This window comes from Numida meleagris, chromosome 9 (assembly GCF_002078875.1).
Source record: "Numida meleagris isolate 19003 breed g44 Domestic line chromosome 9, NumMel1.0, whole genome shotgun sequence".
Taxonomy (NCBI): domain Eukaryota; kingdom Metazoa; phylum Chordata; class Aves; order Galliformes; family Numididae; genus Numida; species Numida meleagris.
In genome coordinates, this window is record NC_034417.1 from 9,386,645 (window position 1) to 9,410,229 (window position 23,585).

The 23,585-nt window shown below is 42.9% G+C and overlaps 1 protein-coding gene across 3 annotated transcripts in view; it reads left to right on the top strand.

Moving 5' to 3' along the window:
- The window catches only part of SEMA6D (semaphorin 6D), a 255,143-nt gene that overhangs the window by 199,206 nt on the left and 32,352 nt on the right, over positions 1–23,585 (top strand). The window contains exon 3 of one of the 3 annotated variants that reach the window (XM_021407278.1): positions 14,100–14,159. The exons of the other annotated variants lie outside the window; for them this stretch is intronic. The gene's annotated coding sequence lies outside the window, so the exon portion shown is untranslated. The remainder of the gene's footprint in view (positions 1–14,099; positions 14,160–23,585) is intronic. 3 annotated transcript variants of the gene reach the window in all.

Below are 23,585 nucleotides of genomic sequence, written 5' to 3' on the forward strand. Positions count from 1 at the left end.
ACGACACATACAGCAGAGATAGATTACACCCTTCTTGTCATGCAATTAACGCCATCCACAATGTGCCCAGTTCTCCATTTTCTGCCTGGGAAGGGCTTGAGCTGAAGTGAGAACCCACGTTTTGTCACATCTCTTTTCTCTTCATTAAATTCTTCATCTACTATTCTAAGCAGCTCTGCTTCACTGACTGCAACAGAAAGCAACTAAGGCTGTTTTTGTGAAGTTGCAGCATGCAATTCACAAGTTAGAATTAACGGATTGTAAAAAGATACTAATTATAAAAACGAGGGGAAAAAAAAAGGAAAACCAGTGTTTATTCTGACCACAGAAATAGGACAGCTTTCTTCCGTTGACAGTGGCGTGAAGGAAATTAAAATCATCAGCGAGGCTTTGCATGTAGTTTAACAAGAGCAATGCCGAGTGTGATCTATAATAGTTCCGTCTCCTGTAGTTTCTTCTTATTTGTAGCCTTCTTCTGTCTGCAGCAGAAATAAGTTGGTACCTTCTAATACAAAGCTTTCCAAGCTAAGCTGGCTTATCTTGTTTGGTATGAATACGAGGCTGCTCCCACGTGTGGCTGCCCTGGGGGTCAGCAGCCAATGGGGAAGAAGAGCACTGAGCTGCGGTGCGGCCAAAGGCACCCAGCGCTGGGACCAGCCCTAACGGCTGCATGGCTCCTTCCACTGCATGTATTGGGCCAGTGCCTGGGGCAGAAGTGAGGTGAGATGAATCACACCGCTCAGCTTTATCATGCACGTGAAGAGTGATTAATTTCTGCATGCACGCAGCCAAGTGAAGTTTAGCACTCCAATAATTTGTAATAGCTTTTGTGAACATTGGAACAAAGAAATCAGTGCTAAAAGCAAACCAAAGAAATGGGTGCAACAAGCAGGTTTCTCCTAGGCTTTGCTTTCCCATGAACAGCTTGTTTACGATTTGTTGGATGGAATAATATCTCAGGCAGGCTGATGCGGTGCTATTAGCAGCAGGCCAGAGGTTTGGAGCGGGTTCCACTCCAGAAATATTTAATAATGCACTGTAATTCAGTCCTAGATGTAAAGACAGGCTGATTTAATAATTATTGAAGCTATTGACTTGAATGAACTTTAGAGCAGGTTTTTAATGTGAAAATATGAAGAAGGAATTATATATTTTTTTTTGCATTCTGTGCAGAGTTGAAGGATTCAAAAGGTTCAAAGCAGAAGGTGAGCACCGAAGAAGCTCAGCTGCTTGGTCAGAGAAAGCTATAACTAGAAATGGAAGCATGTCCATGTCCAAATTAACAGCTCAGAGACAGGCTGAGGCTGTGATGCTGCCAGTGCCAGACCTGGTTAGTCCTATCTGCCTCGGTCTTCTCCCTGCCATCACTTCATTTGAGTGGCAGCTGCTTGATACACAGCAGGTGAGGTTGGGAGTGCTACTGCTCCAGTCAAGTTTTTTTACAAGTGCGCTTGTAAAAAAAAAAATGGAGAAACTAAGACAAATGTTTTAAAATGTCTGGTATTGCTAAATATCCTTTTGGCACATTTGATATACTTTGGTTTAAGCAGTTCAGCCAGTAAAACATGCTCAGTTCTCATGGAGATGAGCACCCTTTAGCTGGCTATGTTCTTTATGCAGAAGAGATCATTAGTGTGGACTGAATTGCCGGAAGTATAGAATGCTGCAGGTAGACAGACCATGCTGTGTCCGTACACTAATCCCACAGAAATCAAATCCAAGACACACTTATCTTAATGGGAACAAACTCTGGCCTTTGAGAAATAAAAATACAGTCAAAGCCAAATATTTCAGGTATTCTTCAAAGAATGAGCACTGTGAAACGGAACACTTATTGTAAATGATAATATTAATAATGCCAGAACTGTATTGTATTCTCTAATGAGTGGAATATACCAATGCAAACGCAGTATTTCCATAGCCTCATGTATTTACTTTACCTCAGACATGCAGTAACTGCATATGCCTAATAATCTGTGCTTTTGTAGTAAGAGAGAAACCATGTGTAGTCCGGCTTCTTTCTAGGAGAAGAGAGTCTATTCACTCTACTGTTGCTACTAGCATTACTAGTTGTATGTCAGGTTCCCATCACGAAAAATGCAAGCAAAATGGCTTTTTAGTTCTGCATTTAATTTTATAGAACTCTGCATCCTCTACCATTCTGCTAGTCTAGTCAAGATTGTTGTTTTAGATCATGTTGCTTAATCAGTATTTGAAATGAAAATAGATTGCCTTTTCCCTTTGTGCTGTTAATGGTTGTTGTGGGTCTTTGCAGAGAGTTATAGCACGTTAGAAGACTATGAATAATCTCTATGCAGAAAGTGGAGCATTGCACTTTGAGAATGTACCATAAGCAGTCTGGGATGTCATAAAGCATCTATGAGGTCTGGAGGAGAGAGCCCATCACATGAAGGGCTGTAGCCATTATACCAGGCTTCATTTATGGGTGTTCTGCAAACCACCTCAAATCTCCAGATTCCTGGCAGTTCCAGAGTATGATGGTTTTATTTTTCTTTTCTACCTCCTTATGCTGTCCTAACATTTGTTATTCTCAGTATATCTTCTCATATAAGGAAAAAAAAAAAATCAGTGTTTGGATGGAGTCAACCAAAAGCATTTACTAAGAATTCACTCTTTTATCTAAAATTTTGCTAATAAGAGAGTTATTCAGGTGAGTAGGGCAAAGTGGAGAGCCATGCAATTAAGAAATCTGCATGGCCTTTTTTGTATCAGGTTTGATCAGTGCTGGTAAAATACAAATCATTTGTAACTCTGTAGCTCTTCACTCCATACAAAGATTCCAGACCAGTTCTGCAGAGGAAAACATACCAATTGACTACCAGTTAAAATCAGTAATGTTGAGAGTATCTTCACCTCCCATATCCTTCATTTAAGTTTTTTAATTGCGGCTCTCCTGGTTTGAAGGCTGGTTTGCAGCATGACTAGTTTTTCAGCTAGGAAGTATGCAATATTAAAATAAAGGGATCCCTAAATGACCCATCCTCTCTCTTGGAATGCCCCATCACCCCATCCCCTTCTCTGCCTCCCTAAGTAGATGTAGCTCATGTATTTCTAATGCTGAATGTATTCAAATTGAAGGCACCATTTTTCCAGGGCTCTTAGGCATTATCTCTATTCCGAAAGGAGTGAAATCACATGTCTAAGTGACAAAGGTTCAGTTATTTTCAGAGATGACACTAAGTCCTACAGAGAGATGGATGTGAATGCAATCAGACAAAGAATTGGTACATCACTGAGATGTGCTAGTGCCAGGCCATCTCTGTCTGGTATCAGCAATCTGTGCGTTGCCCCTCAGCATCTGGACTCAGGGAATGAATCTTGATTCATCTGGTAATTGGAAGACCCCCCTCTGATCAGACTTTGAAAACCACAATACAATAATAGCTGTGTGGGTAGAAGAGAGGTCGGAGGTGCATTAAAATAAGATTTCTTGGGTGTTTTGATGTTCTGTAACAAAAGCAGCAAGTGTAGCAAACCACATCAAACTTATGCAGCTGAACCAATTATAAACATCAGTAAGTCACCCGGGCACTAAAGCCTCTAACGGTTAGTGAGGTGTATAATTTCCTCCTGGGCTTTAAGGACCACCACAACTTGGAGGAAATTGGTTGATCTTCATAAACTAGAAATATTTTCTGTACAACTGGGTTGGCATGGCAGCATGGAGCAGAAGCAGAGGAGTAAGGAGCAGAGTGCCAGTATTCATCATTGCGGATTTATTTATTGCTTTGCTAGACCAATGCACACCCTTCGCATGAAAGTGGTATTAACCGAGGCAAGCATTCATCATCTCCTTTGTTTGACACAAACTATGAATCTGGTCTAAACTCTGCTTAAAAGAAATTATTTTTGAGGATTAAGTAAAACAGCATTATGGTTTGTTTTTATGAAGGCTTCCGTTAGACCACAAATAACTAAGTAGAATACCATTTTAACTGCTTTGTAACTGACAGCACATTGTATTCCCCAAGCTCCAAAGCTGTGTCTTGGGCTATTCACATCTGATTCGGTCACACACATCTAGCTTATGATGGCTATTGAAAGATAAGGCAGTTAGCAGTACTGTATTTTTGAGTCTAAATTTTGTGATTACAGTTTTCCTACGAGAGTAATATTTTCTATGTAAAGTGTGTTTTACAATGTATTGGAATTTAACTACAAAGATATACACCTGCATAAGTACAGGCTATTAAAACAATTTACTAGTGTGTCAACAAGTACCGATATGTACATAAAAACAGCATAATTTGGTTTGTTTTAATGCACTGAGCCAATCCAGCAGTGCACCGTCAAGTGCTGTTCAGAATCACTTTGCACTAACAGGATGACATGACCGGAATCCCATTCACTGCACATCTTAGTTCTATTGAGTGATCCAGAGTCGAAATGAATGACTGACACTTCGTGAATAAAAGAATAAAGCAATTGTGCCATTCATACGGCACCGAGGGTGAAAATTTACTCTCATTATGTTGGATATTAGGATTCACTATGTTAGAGTTCATTAAAGTGGGTGGGAGAACAGAACTCAATAAATAATTAACAGTAAGTCATTTATCAGGGAAATTTTGTTTATCCCTCTGCTTGTAGAAAATCCATAAGCAGATTATAGTTGCCTCAGAAGTGCTTGCTATTCAAACCTGCCTTAGAAATAAGATTTTTTTTCTTCATTTTTTTAGCAGTTAGGATTGATTGTAATTGTCTTTGAGGCTATAAGATACTTGTTAGTCACGTAGCATTGATCAGCTGTAGTTTGTCGTATAGATGCATGATTATCTTTCTTCCTTCTAGTTGGACGTGTCCATCTGCTTTTCTAGGGTAAACACAAGTATGTAAACATGCAAATGCAAATTTGTTATTCGCCAAAATCTCTTCAATGACACATTGAAGGCCATTTACCATGAATGCTGGTGCCAGGAGAATGAAGTTTCTCGTATTTCTATGAAATGTGAACAAAATATCTGGTATACAATTAAACCCACTTGAAACAATGGCGATATTTGCAGCGTACTTTTGCAATATTCTAGTTTCATTACTAGGTTGTATTTATGAATACTCAAATTGAGCAGAAATTATACCAACTGTACTATATATAGTCATCAACAATAATTCTGACATGCAAGATATGCAACAGGTAGCAAATATCTGCATTACAGTTTGCAGTGCTTTGCTACAAAGGCATACTTTAAATACAAGGACCATGATACTCATCACAAAACTTTTTTGTCTGTATGGCTCTATGAAGTCATTTTGCCATTAAATGCAGTGAGATCAGTGTTTTACCCAATACAATTGACCATTGTCCTTTGTAATGGCCCAGTGCACAGTTCTGAGGATAGGATCTCTCATGCCACATGTTCAACTTTCTTCTAGTAGTAAGTGCTGGTATCTGGTTTGAGATCAGTGGATTCAAAGCTTTACAGGAGTGCTGAGAACTATTATTATCTTAGTTATCACTATTTTTCAGAAGTATTTCCCAGGAGAGCAGAAATTCTGGGCCTCTGAATTGCAGGGTCAGACAGTGCTGAGTACCTGACACTGTAATAACAGGAGGGTTCATTCAAATAGAAATGGTGGTTGCCTCCTACCAGTTCCGATAGCACTCAGGTAAGGGACGGATGTCTGAGGTGCCGGTGGGAAGAGATCTGTCTCTAATCAAAAGCCATCCAAAAAGCCAATACACTTAATTTCTCATTCACAGCTGATAGAGGAGAAGGTGCACATACAGTAAAACTGAGGTGCTGAATGGAGGAGGCTCAGGGAGACTTTATCACGCTCTACAACTCCCTGATAGGAGGTTGTAGTGAGTGGTGGTCGGCCTCTTTTCCCAGGTAGCAGTGACAGGACAAGAGGTAATGGCCTTAAGTTGCATCAGAGGAGATTCAGGTTGGATATTAGGAATAATTTCACCTCAAAAATGGCAGTGAGGCATTGGCACAGGCCGCCCAGGGAGTGGTGGAGTCACCGTCCCTGGAGGTATTCAGTAAAAGGATAAACGTGGCACTGAGGGATGTGGTTGCTGAGCATGGTGGGGATGGGCTGACCACTGGACTAGAGGATCTTAGTGGTGTTTTCCAACCTTAAGTGATTCTATGTTTCTATAGATGCTGTTAGGAAAACAGCACACACCTTATGCATAAGAATAGAGAAAACTCTCTTTGAATGCCTGCTCAGAGTTCATGTGCTGCCAAAGGTTACGCCATACTGCTCGGTGTGACGGCCACCCGCACACCTGGCAGCAGTGAGCGGTGCTCTCTGGCCGGGGGGGATTGGGTTACACGAGGGGGCAGTGCCGGGAAATTCTCGGGAGGGGTGGCTGAATTATTTTTTAAGAAGAAAAGCTTCAAATGGAAAGTGTAACCCAATGCTTTCTAAATGCGGAGGCATGCTTAAAGAGCAGTGCTATTTGGTTTCTCTTTACTTTAGAGAAATTTAAATCCTCAGTAAATAACTCCTGCTCCTCAAGTACTGAACAAATGAAAATCACCTGATCGAAATTTAGACAAGCTCGTGCTGCAGTTTCCAAGTGCAGGAGGGACAAGGGAAGGAGCTAAACTAGCTAAGGCAGAACCAGCTCAGCCTCTAGCAACAGAGCTTACAAGGAGCCGACTTCTGTGCATGGCACGGAGCTGGCTGGGTGTAAGCGGAGAGCAGAGCCTCCCCTTCCTGGAGGCACATCGCAGCCACCAGCACCCCGTCCTGCACTAGCAACAGCCACCTTCAGCTTCAGGGTCTTTCTCACTTTGAAGCCTCCAGGTGTGACAAGCACAGGCTTGGAAAAAATAGACTAGGGGAGAAAACCAAGAAAACAGAAACTTATTGGAAATTTTTGGAAGTACCTCATGTGAAAAAGATCTTTCATGTTCTTTTATGATTGTGATCTGCAGACACAGGTGTGAGCGCAAACGCGTTTCGCCTGCAGCAGAGGCTGTCAGCGGGGAGAGGAAGGAACGCTGCCCCAGCTGACAGAATGCTCTTCTGAAACACTGCTGGCTGGGACCTGTTCCTGCAGTGTTTTTCTTGAGTGTGGTCAGGTCTGTGGTCAGAGAAGTAGCAGGGATGTGGTAGGGCTCGTGCAGAGCTGGTCAGCTGTCTTTCAGCAGTTCATCTTGGGGTTTCTATTTTATTATTTTTTTTCTGGAAAATATCAGTCAAGCAAAAGCTGTCCCAATCCAGCAATTCAGCCATGCCCACTGCCTCCGAGGAGTCATTGGAGCAGAGACTCAAACCTGCAGCATGACACTAGAGGTGAACGCTCAAACTGATGGTCCATAGAATCCATCGCTTATTAAGTTCAGTGAATATTTAATTATTCTTACAAATTGGAACAGCTCAAGAGTGACAAGAGAAATCCTCCTTTTGAGTGACCAGTTCCTAGTAGTCAGAGCACGTAGGTGGAATGTGAAATTTCAGGTTTTGAGTACTTGCTTTGACCCATTCTGGGCAGTCTTGGGTAGTCATAAGGCAAAACTTCCTAACAGGGCTTATTAGCTAATTCATTGCCAGCCTTTTTCTCATCTTTATACAATAGAGGACCATTTGATCATTTGGAAGCTTCGAAATATCTGCTACATAGAAAATCTTTTACCATCTGCTTTTTCTGGACAAGAGCACAAATACATATTGATACTAAGCACAAGTAGGTGTTTCAGGTGCAGGGTAGCCAGGTCCCAGCTAAGTCCCAGCTTGCAAAAGCCATACTCATGCAACTGGGATAACATCAGCTCTGTGCAGAGGGCTCAGAAACCAGTTTCTGTACTATTTGCTTCATATTTAAAGCCACAAAGATCTTGCTCTTTCACAGCAAGATCTTTTGCCCTCATTCCTTGACTCATTTTATCTACTGTAGCAATCCTTTTCATATTTCATCTGCTATCACTGTTTAAGCAGAAAGTAGTTGGGGATTAAAACATGGAAAGAAGATGCAGAAGTAGACAACCGTGCTGCAAAGCATACACAAAGTAAACTTAGTCTGCCTCCTCTTATGGCCTTTAGAGACTATTGAAAGAGGGCCAAAAGGAGTCTCACAAGAGCAAGGAGCCTTTAGTGTATTCTTCAAATTTCTCCCACAGATAATTTGGAAGAAATACAGTGTACTTTTGTATGCCCCGAAAGTAAAATTACAACCAGCTGATGGAACAATCTCAGCAGCAGCAATGAGAGTCAACTCAGAAAGGCAGGGTTTGTTGCCAAATAACACAGATTGTTTATAATGAATATAAACAATTATACTGCTGACCAGATTCCCACTACACTTCCATCCACAGAATATACAAAATACTGCTCTGGCACTGATCTCCCAAATATTTGCCATATAGTGAGCATTTTCACTAAATGAAATACAGTGGAAATGCAACAGAAAGAAGCCCACGCCGCATTGTTCCCATTCCCCAGCATCTTTTGTTCTGCACCTTTATTTTTATTTTTCATATTATAACCGTACATAAGTAAAATGGTTCTTGATCCCTCACAATCTCTCCCTAATTCTTCGATTCCACATCTTTGTCGTCCTCTCATGTAATAAGTCTAACAATGAAGATGGACAAGAAGACAAGGGGAGATGCTGGGAGGTGATTATCACTTCACAGTTTCCCTGCCCATACCAGTGCAGTGGTTTCTCTTACTTCTTTCTCTGTCACATACATCTTGACGACTTGTCTTCCCAGAGCTGAGATCGTATGTAATTGAAGGTAGCTTAAAGCAAGGTATTTCATCGCAGTGTCCACCCAAGTTGACTGAGCCAAGCATTTACCTGAAAGCAGAAACTTAAGAGGTTTCTTGTGCACTGTACAATTTAAACCCTCCTTCAGGACAGTATTGACAGAACAGAAATATTCACAACAGAAAAGAGAAGAATCTTGCAAAAGATCCTTCCGAAGGTCTAGTGATAGAAATATATCATACATAATGTTAACACAAGAAATTTGCAAGAAAATGTCCATAAATCATCATTTCAATGGGCTATGAACCTCAAACTGTGCATTGGACTTTTGATGATCTTGAAGGTCTTTTCCAACCTGAGCAATTCTGTGATTCTATGATTCTGTGATTCAGCTCAGCAATTTCATTAGAGCAGAATAACCTTATTTTCATATGAAGAGCAGTCACGGTGCTAATTCTGAAGTAACAAATTGTTCTTTTATTTCAAAATGTATTTGTACTAGAGGGAAAAAAATAACTAAAACAAGAAAAGATGGCTTTTCCAAATGTTGTCCATAGAGGGGAAGGTGAAGATGATGGCCCATTCACTGCAGTTTTCTGTTGCCATCAAAGGCATGTGTTTTGCTGGCAGGAGATAAGTTACTTTAGTTAGTACTGTTAGTAGTTATTTGTTATTGCTGGGGCCAAAGTCAAATTCTGCACATCCCAGTTTGGAGCACAGCTTCTATCAGCTGCTACAGATTTCAGTGCCATGGTTCCCAAATCACACTGTGACACTTGTCAGTCAGTACTATTCCACACAATATCAACTAATTTTTCCTTATGTTTAAATGGAATTTATTGTATTTCAAATTGTTTCCATTGCCTCTTGCCCTTGGGTGCCACTAAAAGAGCCTGGCTCTGTTTTCTTTACATCCCTCCATCGGGCAATTTATACACGCTGCTAAGAACCCCTGAGTCTTCTCTTCTCAGAACTGAACAGTCCCAGCTCTCTCCTTGCCTGGCAGATGCTCTGAGACCTTAATCATCTTCCTGCCCTGCTGACGGACTCAGTCTAATACATCCACGCTTTCCTTGCACTGGAAGGCACAACACTGGACACAGCAATCCTGATGCTGTCTTGGCAGCAAAATACAACTGCAAACTGTTGTGTCCTTATTCTGAATGCCCACACAGGTCCACAGATCTTACTTTTTTTCTTTAGCAAGCTGCTCTTATCTCCAGAATGTTTTTTCTCACAAGAAACAAGAATTAGTGTAGTACAGTTATGCAAAAGATCAGCTTTTTCCCATGATCTCCTCAAACAACTCGCGTCAAATTTGCCACAAGCATTAGGAAGATATATGATTGTTAAGTTCTGGATAAAAGCTGTATCTGTCTTCCTAGAAAGCTGTATTTCTGATGAAGAAAATCATCTCACTATCTCACCCATCATCTCACTGTTGCCCTCTCCCTACCCACTTGCACCAGCTACCCTACTATGGTTGGCTGCCGCCGATGACAGGCCTGAAGTTCTCACTCTTACTATGAAAAAGGTATCCCAGCTTTCAGTTTTAGTGACTGCAGATGCAGTTGTGCACCTACGAAAGCAGATAACATTGACTTCAACTTAATCCAAGACAGGACTGGGCCTGTGATGCTATGATTAAAGTTTCAGGTGAAGACGAAGAATCTCTTGAAACAATGAACTGTCATACAGTGTCGAGTGCCAGACAGTCTGACAAGTTGTTTTCTTCGGTTCCCTGTAAAAGACATGATGGCCTTGGGCAGAGCAAACATGAAAACTGATGATAAAGTACAATGCGTTTGAGTCCAGCCTTGAAAATCTGCAGCTACTACAGCTGTGGGTGCCTTACACTAACTACATCCTGTTTATAAACAGCCACCACAAAAAGGTCACTTTTCTGATTTGGAGCCATTTGCATTAGCCAAATATGTATTTCACAATAACGAAAATGTCTCAGCCAATTAGAATTCATTTCTCCCCCACCCCATTAAACACTAATCAGCTCACCCATTAATGCCAGTGGTTCAGTCTTCATGTGCTGCTGCCTCCCTCCTGCTATGAATATGCAGATCTCTCCATCCTTGTTAGTTTCTGAAGGGCCTCTGCTTTCTGTAGCTGACATTTCTGAGCTGTTTGGGTAACAATACCAGAGCTTATCACCCTCTACTGAAGACGAAGATAACTTTAAAATGTATACAAAAGGAAAAAAAAAAATCCCATACCACAAAGCAAGTAAAGCTGACTGATGAATTTTGTGTCTTAGCAATGGATTTTTGAAGGTCAGAAAAAGCAGTAAGAAGACACTTCTTACGGGTAGGGTGCTGTTGTTTGTAAGCATGGGATCCAGCGCTGAGATTGTCCATGCCAGCCAGCCTGGCGGTGTGTATTTGTGGGGCTGCAGCTTAGTAAGGCACGTTCACAGGCATGAAGTTTCTGAACACAGACTCACGTTCTCAATGCAGTGGTCTGCCTTCACAGCGTCAGCAGGTGCTGTGCTTTTTGCGTTGTTACGGTTTATTTTTTAATGGATAGTTTAGCAGACTGCATTAGATTTCAAAGCTTAAGGTCCAAAAAATATGTTTGTGTTACTAAGAAAAATCTGAATCAACAGCTCTTTGTAGGCTCATATGAAGGCTGCATGAGCAGGTTTGTGAAGGGTGTGTACATGCTGATCTTGCAGAGATTTACATCTAAGTGTAACCTCCCTCTCTCCTAGTAGTCCCAGAGAAGTGGCTGTGAGCCCACAGTGTTAACAAACCATTACTGTGGTTTAAGATCTATCTGCTCTGCTTTCCCCAGTCACCAGTCCAGTGGCAGAAATTTCCCCGCATTTCTGTGGCAGAGTGGCCTCCAAGCCTCCTCCCTGATTTTCCTCTAGGCTGTCATGGATCCAAATCTACAGCAGGTTTAAATAGTTCAAGCAGGTGGCTGCCTGATTTTGCCTGCAGGGCACAGAGAAGAAGCACATGATCCCTTCTCCGGTAGAGTTACAGGGCTGGAAGGGTTGGCAGAGGGGCAGTAAAAAGCAGCTGGGCCTGGTAATGAGCGTCAGCACACAGGAGGGGACGTGTGCTCGCACTGACACCTGGTCCTGCACAGCACAGGGCTGGCAGCCTCTGCCCAACCGCAACCTCAGTGGCTGCCCAGGACAGGTTTGGAAGTCCTGTGGTGTATCTCATCACAGGACTGGAAGCTCTGGTTTCGGTCAGGAAAACTGCTCAGACCAGTAATATTTCCAATCTGCCTCACTGGGCCTTAAGTGTATGTTTGAGGCTAAGCCATCTGCAAATGGGAGGGAGTGTGTCCAGGGAATTTAGCTAAGCCACAGGACTGCGATGAAGCAGCTACCAAAGTCTCACATGGACTGCTCCATCCAATCCTTGGTGGGACACAGCGTCTGACAAACAGGTGGTAACAAACAGCTTGAGGAAATTGCTGCATCTGCTTTGCTAAATGAGCATGTGCCTGAGCCCTGAATCCATCTTTCAATCAAGCCTTTAGTAGGAAAACATAATCCTGAAAGTGCTATTTCTGAATGGGACCTAGTAAGGAATAGATGGAAACATAGGTATGGTTTAGAGTGAAATCAAAACAAAAAATCAGAATGCTGTAAAAAAAGCCACACGGTACTGAAGGCAATTGTAATTGCAACAGTCAATTATGAAACTGTAAAGTGAGGTTTGCAATTGGCCAGTCTCCCATCTAGTTTCACTTACAAGGTTGAGTCTATCTTGAACTAGCTACAAAATCGACAGTAAACCAAAGACAAATCATGGGGAGCCATGGACCCAGTATTTATATTGCCATCCCTTTCACTGGGCTATGACAAGAAAAACACAATCTTATCTCGTTATTTCCCTTTCAGAATTGATGAGTAATAAAAACAATTAGCCAGACATGTTTTTTAAAACTTGCCAAATCCATTATTTGACAAATATATTCATAAATAGTGTATCTAATTACAAACTGAGTGAGCTCTGAAAGCTACCTCATCATTTGAGAAGAACTTGAAAATCTCATTTCATCCATTGATGAGTCACTGCCGCCCATTAGCAGTAAACTGGCACAAGCAAGACAGAGACATTTTTATCCCTCACATCATAGTAAGTGCATTCCAGGACTGACGTGGAACATTTACACTTTGCTGAATTTGAGCAAAGACAAAAAAAGGGACATGTGTTTTGAGACAGTGGCTGGTTTCGGGCAATTCTCTACACTGTGCAAGCTCCCACTTTGGTTTCTCTGCAAGGACTATTCTTTGCACAGGAAGCTGTGGGGGGCCATGGGCTCAAAGAAAGCTGAGTCTCTCCTCTCTCAGCAATCCCCAGCCAATCTGTAGCTACTGAGTTGGGAAAAGACCTTCTTAGTCCTTTAGGCACCAGAAAAAGAAATTATCATAGGTCAGACCTTACGCAACACCAGCTTTAGTCTTAAGTGGTCAGGTAGCTTCATGCACACGGTCCATGCGAAGAGCCTGTGTTGGCCTCCAGTAACCCAAGGTGCCTTGCTCAGCAGAGAGCCCTTCCTCCACTCACCCAGATTGCACTGGCTGGTGCTGAGAGGCTCATTGCACCCTCACCACTTCTCTCTCCCTTAGGCCCTGAAACAGCTGAATTCATTAAAAGAGGGAACAACTTTAAAATCTGTGTTTATTTAACTGTTTTGCTAATAAGCAGAAGCATTTGTCCTGTTACCTGACAGTGTCTTTCAGGTATGGTGGATTCCATCTGGCAACCGTTACTTGCCTTATGTAGTGTTTGCAACTATGCATTATCATTTAATTAGGCTGAAACTAAGTAAACAGATCCAATCCAATTCTCCAAGGTTATAGACTCATATGACTCATAGGCTGTGCATTGGGCTGTAGGAACGGGTTGCTCTGCGCTGCCAGAGGATGTAAACTGTGTGCTTGGTTCAGAACCTACACAGCATACACAACCCTGAACCAACGCAGGCTCCTCAGGGAGTCCCCAGGCTGTGGCCAAATCCAGCCTCACTGGGTGCTTCTCCAAAGGAAAAGCTGAACTTTCAGTTCCTCGCTGTCTAAAATACATTCAGTACATGATACACCCTGAATCACGATCCGTTGATGGTTCTTCTGTTATCCATTATCAGTAACATGGTTAAACTTTTGTGCTTTTCTGCCGTATACTCAGTGGTATTTGCAGATGAGCTGGAAGTATGCTGTTCTGGGGAGGCTGAAACTGCTCCCAGAGATGCATTGCTTTTTCACAAAAATTTCAGCTGAACAATATTTGGCTCTAGGACAAAGGGGAAAAGGCAGAAAAATGAGATATCTGAAAGAATTGCTTTGGTTGCAGGGTTGAGTGGGAACACACTACTAAGCCTTGGAAGTTGCTGCACAATGAACGTATTGCATGCTGGATCATGATTTTTCTCCATTTCACAGACTAAGAATGCCAGGTCTCAGCTGAAAAAGGAACCTAAGGCTCCCCATTTTGAAATCAAGGTACATATTCTTTCTTGCTTTCTCCTGAGCATTGTTCTGGCTCATCTCTTAATTCACAAGAAGCCATACTATATATTAATAGACAAGTTCGCCTGGAAATTTATTTTGCAGGAGATTGTGTTATTGCCTCATAAACATAGAGCTCCCTTAAATTGTCGTCAAAAGACATCACCATAAAATTACCGAAGCAATAAAAGAAAAAACCTAGAACATTGCTGTACCAAATTCTGCTCCAAGTATTACGCTATTCTTCCGTGAAATTCATGGTACTTGCAGGGATCTGGTAGCATTCTTTTGCTGATATGTGTAGTCCAAGAGAAGCAGTCACACTTTCAGTAAAAGATGATTTAATTTGCATGGGGCTGTGGGCGCCAATCTAGTGGGACCACCTTAACTCTTCTTAGATGCAGCCAGCACTAGCTGCTGTTCTCACCATTTTGCACCTTCGATAGGCATTTATGTCTAACTCAAATAGCCATCATTTATCTCTGGGTAAAGCAGGGCTCTTGGTCTGGAATTGCTTTCCCTGGGCATCAATGACAAGCCCAAGCCAACAGCAAACTCAGCTCAGAAGATGCAGTTAGCCCCTTTCAGGGAGCAGGGGGACATAACTGAGGCTTCAATGGCTGTGATCCATGCAGGGTGGATGTGTACGGCTGCGTGCTGCTTTGCAGGAGGGGAGAGGTCTTTGCTGAGGAGCTGTGCCTGGGTTCCCCCCGCCTGCCCCACGTGGTGCAAGTGGGAGGGAGCCCACTGCTTCTGTGGGACTTGGGGAACCTCACAGATATGAGACACAAACAGTGTTATGACATGAACACTGCGCTTCTCAGTAAACAAAGATTTGGAAAATGGCAGTACCAAATTAAATGGCAATAAAGCTTTTGTTGTTTCAGTTTTATGCAGATTTTAAGAGGGAATCTGTGATGAACTGCATTGTGCGTGTTCGCACCCAAATAAGGAAGGAAGCATGGCATATAAATAAATTTAGCACTAGACCGATATCTTTTTCGAATTCTAGCTCACCAGAAGAGTTTTACAGAAATTTGATTACAATTTTACTGCATGGACGATGCTTTTGCATCTGTTTCACAGGCATCCACCTTTTAAATTTTATTTAATTTGTATTGATTTTTCTGCACTTTCATAAGCAGACATCACACATCTGAGCACACACAAAAATGATTACTTAAGTGACGATTTAAAAATAATGGATGTACATTAGCACATGAATGATTAATTCCTCTTTGTGAGTACAAGCATCCAGGCTATGGCTGAGTAAAATATTGATGGTACAAAGGAAATGAGCTGTTTCTTAATTTGGTTTTGTTCTGGTAATGTGTAACTAATGTTGTTTCCTTCTAGCAGTATGCATTTAGTGACCCTTTTAAATTTTAATACCTAGTGATAGCTAAACTAATAGCTTCATGGGACGTACAAGAGGGGATTTTGAAAAGATGCAGATACAGTTTACATGCATTAATTCGAGACTCTCTGTAACGCATTTAATACAAACAGGTACTACAAAAGAACATAGCCAGTCTCTGCCCACAAGCTGGCATTTCACTAGAAAGCCGAGGCTTCTTTTTGTACAAGGCACTGAGGATTTCATCTTCGTATTAGTCTCAGGGGGCTACGACGCAGGAATCCCAGTTCATCAGGGCCTGACGCTCTCATGACACATCTGAGAGTGTGGGAGTTTGTGAGTGTTGTAGGAAATGAGAGTGTGACTGCTCTTACCACCTGATACTTGGGCATATGTTTACACTAAACGTAGCTCGACTGGAGCACTAGGATTAACTCTGAGCTGGAGTCCTACAGCCTAATTTAGAGATACCCACTTTGTATTTTCTAGCTGCTCCCACAGCTGTGGAAGTTCTTCTGGAGTTTTTTGCCAGGATTACGTGTTGAAGTGCTTTCCCACACATCTGCTGGGAAATGCCACAGTGAGCAGAAAAGCACAGCTCGGGCAGTGCTGCCCACCCCTTCACTGCAGAGCGTCATGAGCCATGCTCACCCCTCCAAAACGTGAAGCTAGTGCCCAGCTGAGCAGAGCAGTATGGGCTCAACATCAAATAGAAATATCTAAAATGCTCTGTAGGTACAGCTGGGCAGCAACACATGTAAGGACATAGGGTATGGTAGAGCGCAGCTACAGGTTTTGACGCTCTCCAGTGGGAATACAACCTTGTTGGTGACATACAGACTGAGTCACTGGCAGTGCCGAGCCATTGTCCATCTGTTGGGATGGCACCTTGCCCACCAATGTGGGGACATGCCAGGTTTCAGTTGAAGTAGGTGCCTTCTAACAATGGGTTTAGAAAAGCAGCCTGTTGAAGACAGCAACTGACGCTTCTTTCTTCAGTAGACTATTTTTGGAGTGGTAACACTTGCTGGCAGCAAGTGCAAAGGGCCTAAATCGGCTTCTGTTAGTCAGCTGCAAAAAAAAAATCTCATTTGCTACAGTAACAGAAGGTTTGGGCTAAAAAGTAAAGCGATTGCTTCCATTTGGACTTGCTGGCCTCGCATGGGTCTGTTTATTGTGGCTTCTTAATCCCCCTTTACCATAGTGCACGGTAGTTTGCAGGTGGGAAAGGAAGAGGAGGAAGAGGAACAGTATATTGCTTTTGAGATGAGAAAGAGTTCTTTTTGTTTAATTTTAAACCGTGATCCTTTGATATTTTCCACTGCTGCAATGGATATTGCATGGTAATCCTGACAGGATGTTTTTATAGGTGAGGAAGAGTTTGAATTTTGGCTCCCCGGGATGACATTTGAAGAATGTCAGGTGACAACTGAGAGAAAAGAAGGATCTTCAGGCAGTCCCAACAAAAATCATCAGGCTCTCCATCACTGGGTCTTCTTCAAAGTGTTGTGAAGATCCTAGGGAAAACACAGACTTGGCTGTCAGAACTCCCAGAAGGGATGTAGACCAGAAAGCAAGGCAACGCGTGCACTTCTGCCTTGTGACTTTTTGCATACAGGATGCCTGGCACGTGGGCAGGGTGTAAAACCACACAGCTTTAAGAGCAGCCCAGATGGCCAGCAAACCCGGGAACACATGTACACATAATATCCTGATCCTTCTAGGAAGGATTTTCAATCTAAATTGTCGGCCTGACATCAGCCCCATGACATTAGTGATGCGCAGGAGTGATATATGATCCACCTTGCAGATAGCTACTTGTTTAGGACTGTGGTAAGGAGTAATATGGCTTAACATGGCTCTTTTGACACGTCCCGTGCTCGTCTGAGCTTCCTTCCTGGCAGTGTGATGTGATCGTAGAATTATAGAATGGCTTTGGTTGGAAGAGACCTTAAAGATCACCTAGTTCCAACCCTCCTGCCATGGGCTGCTTGCCACCCACCAGATCAGGCTGCCCAGGGCCCCGTCCAGGGCCTGGAATGCTTGAGAGTGATGGGTGTCTAAGTTTGACCGTGGCCCATCCCTGTCACCTGGCTGAGCACCAGGACAGTGCTTTCTCTCCCCACCACCTTTACCATCTTTCCATAACTCCACTCCCTTTGTCGCTCCACCAGGACAAAGCTGTCCTCCCTGGTGGTGCAGTCGGTCCTCAGGCAGTGCAGGGGGGCAGGGGGACTTGCCAGGTGGCAGCGTGCCAACAAAACCTGTTCTCTGTGCAGCTGGATCCCCTGTCTGACATATGCAGAGTGGTTTTGGGTGGTCTGGCTACATGGGGAGGTGGAGACCTCTCCATCCTTCAGTGCTGAGCTCTTGGCCTGATGCACGTATGTGGCCAATGATGACAGGGAAAGGACCAGCTAGGCATTCTCTGCCAGCATACAGAGTACGTATGAGCAAAATAAACAGTCAGTCATTGAGATTCCTCTGAGCACAGGAAACTATTCAAGCAGCGTCTGAAGTACTCAGATAAAATATCCATCTCTAAATCAGCTTTTGATAGGAAAGCTGAGAATAACCTGTAGTTATCTTTGGCTACTGGACGGTAGAGACATTATTAGAAAATGATTTGTTTTCTGTAACATGGCTGCTAAAGTCCTGGTGCCTCATTATGCAACTAATTAAAAAGAGTCAAAGCTATAAAAGGAGCTGGAAAACTCTGGCTGGAGCCACAAATGCTATTTCTTCCATTGCTTCCCAGATGGAGCATCACTTTTCATGCCCTCCTCTTGCCCACAGATACAGAAGAGAGGAGTTCTGTAGCTAACAGCCACAGCATCTATGACTGCCTCGCTCCAGGCAACAGAGGCAATAGAGCAGTCTCTGTGCTTTGCTGAGATCAGAGATGTCATGGCTTACTTTTCTCTTTTGAGCCATATTATGTAACGGTGGCATTCCTACCTGAGCCTGTTTTTCCAAGTCAAGGACTGTCCAGAGGATTTAGTAATAACCTGATCATCACTAGCTGCTTCTTTGTTGTATGTTTTTGCAGTGCTAATTCTTCAAATATGTGCTGAAAATCGGAGATTTTGTAATATATGCTGGGTGCCACTGTTACATTACATTGCCTTGGAGCTGAAGTGCTTTCTGCACTTTTGACCCCCCACACACCTCTCTTCTCCTAGACCAAGCCTCCTCCCTGGCAGCTCCTTTGCATGACTGTTTGCTGCATGACTTGTCACAGACAATGGTGTTTCCCCAGACTCCGTGGAGCTTTGCATCACTCAAGATTAGTGGGCTGACATGCACAGTCGTGCAAGCAGCTGGCAGACTGCAGTCACTGAAACAACATGGAGATGAAATGGGCATCTATCTCCTTGTCACCTGCGGTCACCTCAAAGGTGAAAACTCTCTCATCTTGCACCTCCCAAAGAAAAGTAGTCAGATGTGCCTGAGGTTCAGTAAGGGGAGTGGCTCTAGGACATGGTGCACCATCTTAAATGTTGATGGGGGAGAAGGAGCAGCAGTAACTTCAAATGATCAGAGCCACTTGCACTCACTTCTGCCTCTTAGCTTTCATGATGTGTTATATAGAGAATAAGAAGTGCTTTGTCTTGGTAGTCACTCACCTTCCCTAAGCGGATTTTTTTCTTCTGCAATAACCTGCAAAGCACAGAACAGAGAAGAGCAACCCTTCCGTGGATGGTTCTGCTGTGGCCGCTCAGCAGAAAGGTCCTCGCAGCCCACAGCTGGTACCCACAAGGGGACACCAAGGTTCACCAAAGCTAGGAGTCACTCTTCAAACAAACTGTAGTGTTAGGTAAGGCTGTAAGTGTTGGAAAAAAAAAATAGTAATGGTATCCACCTATATCCCAAGAACAAAATATTCTAGGTTAGTCAGCTACCGAGATGTCAGGGGGCAGACACTGAGCAGAAACTCAAGTTAGCATGCCAAAAGCAACAGCTTCTGTCATCACTGATGGTGTGTGGGCTGTAGGCTTTCTGTATGTGTGACAGAGGAACAAGTAAATAGTTTGATCATCTTTTCTCAAACCCAGGGTGAGAGTCTATGCTCTTTCTGGATAGGAATGCGTCAGAGAAATGTGGCAAGGTTTTATTTCAGAGTTCAAACAGATACAAATTTACAAGCAGTTTGTTTATCTTTCTATCTTTAGTGATTACCGGCGTTAGCTATTTTCTAAGCAACCCCCTACATCAAACATAGAAAATGTCTGTCTGATCCTTTACAACTGTTTTACTGTCACCCAAATGAGGCAGGTTTTTGGCTCCTGAGTCAGGGTTATGCTGGACAGCTGCTTGCTGTGGCAGCCCAAGGAGCCACCTCAGGCTTGCCCAAGGGAGATTCAGGCTGTACTGGATTACATTCTTAGGGTCATATTTAAGGCCTTAATCCGTGGAGTTATATTTGGTGGGACGGTGAAGGAGCAAGGTTTGTGTGCGTCTGCGGACGTGTCTGTGTGAGTCTATGCATGCACGCATGCCTAATTGCTTGTTTTCTGCAATACTGAAACTTCCATGGCCATCATCAGCTGATACCTGTGGACTCACCTTTGTGTAGGATGTGATTGTTGATGTATGGAGCCAAGCTGATTCATGTTGGATTTTATGGACTCTGGCATGAGTAATGTGATACTAATCTATAGATAAACGAATCTGCTGGTATTTATAACCAGTAAGCAATTGCCTCACCCACTAACTGCAAGTTTGGGGACGTGACAGTTACAGTAGATAGTACTTTACTGTAGCTCTGAGCTGTTTGAGAACCTGTAGGATTGTTAAATTTCTAAGAGAATATTTGATTTACCTTAAAGAAAACATCAACCTTGCCTCTGGTCTTTCTTACTGACAGGGAGCAATGTGTCTTCTGAGCCAGGACATAAAACACTTAAAGCCTGAGCCCAGTGAGTTAAATAAAATGATAAAATTATAATCTGTTCCTATCCTACATTATCTGGTAATTTACACATAAATAACAGTGAAATCGTAGCATGTTTTTGGGCTTGTTTCTGTTCTGAAGGTCACTGGGTCTCCATAGGACAAGGGGGATTCATCACACAGAATCAATTACAGGATTAGGTAATCCCCTAAAATGGGATTGAAAAGTGATTTTGTGCAGCAGAAGTTGCTATATATAATTATATATAGATAACATAAAGTGTCTTGTCATCTTGTGATTATATACTGTGGGCATAGATTTGTTGTTAATATGTCTTTTCAGCCGTCTGTGCCTGGAAAAGGCAGTGCGGAAAAGTGTAGGTAAACACTGCAAATGGTGAATCCACACTGACTGAGTAGCTGTATGACAAATGAAATTTTGGAAATTAAAATTGTAGGCTGTGAGGAAGATCACCTATTAATCTTGGAAGCATGCCATTAAATCTAATTACAGTATTTTGTTGATATTACCTTAGATGTTTGAAATGAATTCCCCATCAAACGATAGGCGATGAAATATACCTAACTGAAAAGCTAATCAGTGGAAGAAAAGGGAGTTTTCTTGCTCTCTGTGATTGCTGAAGACATTGCAGGGGCTGAGGTCCCAGCAGCACCCACCACAATGCCCTCACTTGGGCTCCTCCCTTCCCAGCTCCCAACCCGGTACAGCCCAACCTTCTCTAGGATGTTTTTTAATAAGGTTATTCTTTTGCAAAGGCCAGGAATTAGTCACATTTCAGCACTGCAGGAAAGTGACATGGCCAGAATTGTTGCCCTGAAAGAGTTTGCTTTTCAAAGTGAAGGCTGATGGAGAGCCTACAGGCAGGAAAGACCAGTTTTACAGCATGACTCTGCCCAGTTTTGTTCCCTGCTCGAATCCCTTTTATTATCTTTGACATACAGTCATCCAGATTTCACTATAAGCACATTTCAAGTAGTAAAATATGCAAGATACCGCATTACAAGCATTGTGCCTGTGCCTTGTCCTTGCTGGCATGGGGCTCCCTCTGGCAGCCCCGCAGCCAGAGCAGGGCAGGAGCTCCCAGCCTTCACCACCCTGCGTCCATCAGGGCAGAGCCCATGTGAGTGCTGCGGGCTGACCCACACAGCGCTGCCAAAGTGGAAAAAGTTATTTATTTTCCAATTATTTTATCAATTACTGGCGTATCTCCTCTGCTTCCCAATGGATATGGTGGAACTGGAGAGCCAGCGGATTGAACTTCAGTCGGACTTTTGTCTAAGAACTGAGAGCGGCTATTAGATTTATCACGTAAAAACTCAGTACCAAGATAGTGCTCGGTACACTTCATGAGGCGAACTGATGTCTGATGATCGTGGGTGGGCACAGAACTGCAGTGCTCACCCATTTCTTCCACCAGCCAGAAAGATAAATGACAAGAGTGGAAGCGTATGCAGATGTTGATGCAGCACAGAGCTGGGATAAAGTGGCCAAGTTGGGGTGCGCAGCCCATCGGTGCTAGCAGAACATCATCACTACGCCTCCAGGCTGACAGGCGTTCCACCTGAGGTTTCTGCACATCCCCCTAAATGAGGAGGCAGGCTAGAAAGATAGAGAACAGAGCGAACAATGATGCAAAAATTGAGGTTTTGACAGTCAGAAATACTTTAAAAACAACTCTCAACACAGTGCGCAGAAAGATGCTAAAAGAAAGTGATAAAACTGTTCTGTGTCTACCTATATTTTACCAAATGCTGATCACTTAAAAGCACCTCCTATAATTTACTGAGAGCTGACAAAGGTGGGAAAGGAGGTTTCACGTCATTTGGAAAATATGAGACAATTATTTTCTTTTCTTTAAGCATTGTAAAGAAATATGCTTGTATGCTACCTGAATTGGATACTACTTACGGAGATAAAATTATGACATCTTTTCTTATACGTACCACTTTCATACAGCACTTGACTTACAACCAATTATTTCCCTGTATCAACACAGTGCAGGCCTGTTACATCGGCAATTTGCTATTTTTAGCCAATTGGTGTAAATCACGAGCGACAACGTTCTGAAATGTCTCACTTCTGACTTGCGTTGATACTGCTACAAGCTCAGGACTCAGGCAAGGAAAATGGCTGGCTCCGTTTTCACCTGTATTTCCCATGCAACAAGGGCTAGGGTGACTGAACAGAATAGGATCTAAATGCTGCCCAGGCAGACAAAAGATCCATCTTCTTGGAATCTAAACCTTAGGAGACGGAGGTGAATAAGTGGCCACAAACAGGGCAGTGACTACAATGAGCGTTTGTGGAGATGACTGCTAAAGCAGTAGGCATCCATCTAATGGAGGCGAGCATTACTCCCATGTAATTCTGCATTGTGCAAGTTAATATAGGGGAAGACCGAAACAAGCTACCAGCTTCAGCTGGTGTGGCTTCAGCCTCTTTTTGGTGATACACTGTGAAACGCTGCAGTTCGAGCTTCAAATTTTCCATCTTTATGTTCTAAAATATCCAAAGGATTCTTTACCAAGCAGCAGAGACAAAAAGCCGGCTTCTTTGGAAACTATTTCCCATTTATTCACGCACTGTACGGGCTTGGCCTGCCATGTGCAATGGCTCCCCAGGTAGTGAAAAGGCACTAAGGCACCAGAGCTGTATGAACATAACGTTTTAGGGTAGTTAACAGAAGCCAACATTATCAGGCAGACCAATATTTACCCCTGCTATGGGAGCATTACTCATTGAATAGCATCTTAAACTGTCCAACTAACTTTATACACTCACGATAAATAAATCCTGTTCTCTTTTATTATCAAAATTAATTACAGACAAGGTAAGTCGTAACACCCTCACTTTGCAGCTTAGATTTAAGGACAGCGAATATGAAAACTGTGCATATCAGATTCGTCAGAAATGAAGCGCCTAATCTGCAGTAAATTACCCTGTCCAGTGCCATGCGGGGGCAGATGTCTGCGCACGGTGTTGCAGTGTGGTGCTTTTGGAGGGAAGAAACAGGAGGGAGGAGGAAAAGTTACATTTTAGTTAGCTAAAATGTAATGACTCTTGCGATATAGCATCATCGCATCCCACCACTACTGTGATGTGACCATTCTTCTGTAACTGACATTTGCTGTTTTTATTGGAAATGACA